Source organism: Cotesia glomerata, linkage group LG8, assembly GCF_020080835.1.
Source record: "Cotesia glomerata isolate CgM1 linkage group LG8, MPM_Cglom_v2.3, whole genome shotgun sequence".
In the NCBI taxonomy this organism is placed as follows: Eukaryota; Metazoa; Arthropoda; class Insecta; order Hymenoptera; family Braconidae; genus Cotesia; species Cotesia glomerata.
The window spans coordinates 6,305,934-6,310,009 of NC_058165.1; the positions used below are offsets into that span (position 1 = coordinate 6,305,934).

Genomic DNA, 4,076 nt, shown 5'->3' on the forward strand with positions numbered 1-4,076 from the left:
CTTATTGTGAGTGCTATTAGCTATCAGACTATTTTGTACTGATTAATATTTCACTCAATATACAACCAAATCACTCTATATTAATGATTTATTCATTATATTCTACCACAGAATTTCTATAAGGTAAAAGCCCCAATAGATGATCATGTACCCTATATTTGTGAATATAGATATACAAATACATGGAGTGATCATATACTGGTACGTGATCATCTATTGGGGCTTTTACCTTACTACTTATTTCAAAGTTATTTGAGGAATATATTCATTACTCATTAGTTTTATTTTTATGGGCCAAAAAATTTAAAATAAAAAATTAGAATTTAATTCATTATAAACGTAAAAAACAAAAAAAAAACTAGAAATTAAATCTGATTTTATCCATCTTCGAGCTCAAAAATACAATTTATATGTTGTTTTGAGCTCTCCGAGCTCAAAAAGATATATTTTATATGCTTTTGAGCTCTTCGAGCTCAAAAGTTTGATAGAAGGTTGATAAAACACTATTTTTTGAGTTTTAAAACCGCAATAACTTTTGAATGAATGAACCGATTTTCACGTGGTTGGCGGCATTCGACGCAGTTTTTTAAGCCTTATGAAAAATCTTGAATTGATCAAACTAGAAATTTCGAAGTAATTCCGAAAAAACACTTTTTTGGGTTTTCTTTCCTGCACGATATCTCTCGAACAAATCAACCGATTTTGACCAGATTACAGCGATCGACGTGGTTTTTTAAGGTTAAGAGCTGATTAGTTTTTGGAATTGATCGATAAAGCCGTTCAAAAGTTATTCCAAAAAAACCACTTTTGAAAAAATTTTTTTTTACAGTTTTTTTTAGATTTCTCGAAATCTATCGGACCGAATGGATCCAAATTGTATTCAAAATCCAAGTTTGGACAAGCCCTTTCGAATGGCGCCAACCGCGATTGAATCGGTCGAGCCAATCAAAAGTTATGAGAGGTTTACATACTTACATACACACACACACACACACACACACACACACACACACACACACACACACACACACACACACACACACACACACACACACACACACACACACACACACAGACATAGTGACACCCTCGCGCGGATAGTCAGGGAAGCTTCCTGTGATCCTTGAACGTCGAGATCTGATGAAAACTCGATTTTTGTAAAACGGGGTAAAACCAATAACTTCCCGATTTTTGAAAATCTGAGATTTTCTTAACGGGAAGTTAAAAAAAAAAAAAAAAATTGAAAATCTTTAATGATATGAATTTTAACGTACAACCGTTCTTTAGGTACAATAAATTAACAAAATTTTTTTAATTAAAATTAATATACATTTTTTCATAATTCAATTGTATAATTTGATTTATAGTATTGATCATTTCAACTTTTGTACAACAATTTTTTGAACCAAATTTACGGTTATAAATGCCAAAAATCATTTAATAAAAAGTGTAGTCCACTATTATAATGTTATTGAAGAAAAATTACGATAGTGACAATTGGTTTAAGATGTTTTTTTATATGTATATGAATTGATTTGTAATGGAATTTCTTTACAAAAATCTTAAATGATTTTGAAGTCAATGAAAAATCGTGGATATTTTTCATAATATGATGACCGATATCCAAGTAATAATTTGAGAAAGTAATTAATTTTCAAAATTTGTAAGAATAAACAAATCTTAAAGAAGATAAAATCATTAAAAAGTAAAATTTTATCTAAAATTTTTTCATAATAAAGTATTGACTTCATCCAAGATAATTTAAATATTCTTAAGTATTTTCTCAGATTAACATTCATCATTACTTTAGTCGAGAATATCTTCCTCTGTAAAATTATAGAAATACATAATCTCATTTGAGTAAATTTACTATTAATCCACCGCAAGATCCTCAGGATTGCACTTACGCAAAAGAGTATATATGATGCGTAAAGTTAGACGATTGCTCTCTAACTATAGTTAGAACCGCGATCCTACTTCTTAACACTCCATATCTTCAGCGTTAGAGAGTGTTATTTTCGCTTTGAGCTCGACATGCATACTCACATTTCTGCCAGTGTATTTAGTGACTGTAATTGATCGTAAAGTTCCGTCTTATGGAAAATTATATGTTATTTATTGAGAGTGAAGTTTCTAAAATTGTCTCTTCTGGCGCTAATTTTGTTTTCCTTGAAGCGAACACTGCGCTAAAATATAATATGAAAATGTATGGATTTTTATTAGTGTTTAACACACTACATTATATATACTACTTTATATATATATATATATATATATATATATATATATATATATATATATATACTTTATATATACTACTTAACACACTACTTTATATATTATATTAAGATTTTTTGTATCAATTTTGAATGGCCGCAAGGAGTTTCGACTTCATGGCCAATTAAATAAATAAATAATAATAATAATAATAATAATAATAAATCACTCAAGTGAATTTAATATTTAAAGTTCGATCAGCTTTAGTCACAAATAAGTCGACTATAAGTCGTTTTTTACATATTTTTCAAGTATCTTTTTGATATAAATCAAGTTTATTTCTTTTATTAGTATATTAATTCTACGACTATATATTTTCAGTAATGAAAAAAATTATAACTAAATCAATTATAAAATCTAATTGTTCAATCATCTGCACGAATTTTTCTAACTAACGATAAAAATTTATTAGCTAAAATTAATTAGCCACGTTTCTTATCGCGATAAAAAAATAAATTAGTGTTGTGTCATTGAAGCTGTTAGGAAACTAAGAAACAAGAACTTTCTGACACTTCCTCCCAGGGGTTTCTGGTTGGTTACTCCGGTAGTTTAATGGCAGAACTGAGTACAACCAGAGTAGAGCAGAACAGAACAGAAAGAAGACCCCAGAGTAAGAGAATAGAAGTCGATCGACTCGGTATTGTTGCTGGTTAATTAAGAGAATTGATTGGAGATTAAGAAACCCTGTCATTCTCCTTCACCTCGTTTCCTCCTCCCACCCACCAGTGGCTTACTTAGTTCCCTCTCTTCCTTCTGTTTACATTCTTCTGTACTCCCTCATGCTCTTCTCTTTGTTTAGCATTGTTTTGTTTTTATCTCTGTTTTGTTTCTGCACCTTCTCTTCTCCATCAATACTCAATACCGCATTGTCTCGAAAAATCAACTCCTCGTGGCCTCTCAACTGGAAAATTTCGAATTACTTCTGTGCTACCCTACAAAAATAATAAATATTATCATTATTATTATTATTACATGTCAAGAAAATTCTTTGATAAATTTAATAAAAAGTAACTTGCTTTTTATTATTTATTTTCTTCAGTAAGTATAACTGCAGTGTAATAATAAAATGGAGAAAAGTTTTGTCTCGAGGGAAATTAAAATGAATAGATACATGTAAAAGTGGTTTAATAATCAACTTTTTAACTTTGCATTTTAAATTATTCGCGTGATTTAATATTTATATTAATTCTTACCAGATTTTTTTTTGTATTTAATTATGGGGGTTTTATTTGAATTTCTGTTAATGGCGAAAGTTTCCAAGAAAAAAAAAACTGATAGGAAAATAAAAAAATTTAAGATAGTTGTCATGGTACAATATTGTCAAAAAATTAGAGATTATACGCGCCGCAAAAGTATATGAGCTTGTAGCTAAGTAACCCATCATTTTTACGCAAGACTGTACCCGTGGAGACGCAACCCATACAATTGTTTCTGTCTGACTCCGTAGATATATACTTTTTCATAAATTGTTGGACTTTAATCCGTTATTTATAAATAATTAGACAGTCAAAAAATTTTTTTAAACTCACAACAAATACACTAAAAGATTGTCAATTTTTTTAAAGTTTCTGATAGTTAGTTTTTTTTTAAAACTAAGAAACTGGTACAGAACTGCAAAGAGCATATGCAATTAATGTTAAATATCCGATTTTTAATTGAATACATCTCGAGTTATAGGTGGTTAATCGACTTCAAATTTTAAGGGTAATTGAATCGTTTATTTGAGAAACCCCATAAGTCATATGGGATTTCCATATGACTTATGGGGTTTCTCAAATAAACGATTCAATTGTATCATT

General features: G+C 29.3%; 1 protein-coding gene across 1 annotated transcript in view; it reads left to right on the plus strand.

The window, feature by feature from the left end:
- Positions 1 to 4,076, plus strand: part of LOC123271032 (polypeptide N-acetylgalactosaminyltransferase 2) — a 235,284-nt gene that overhangs the window by 150,859 nt on the left and 80,349 nt on the right. The gene's annotated exons all lie outside the window — the stretch shown is intronic.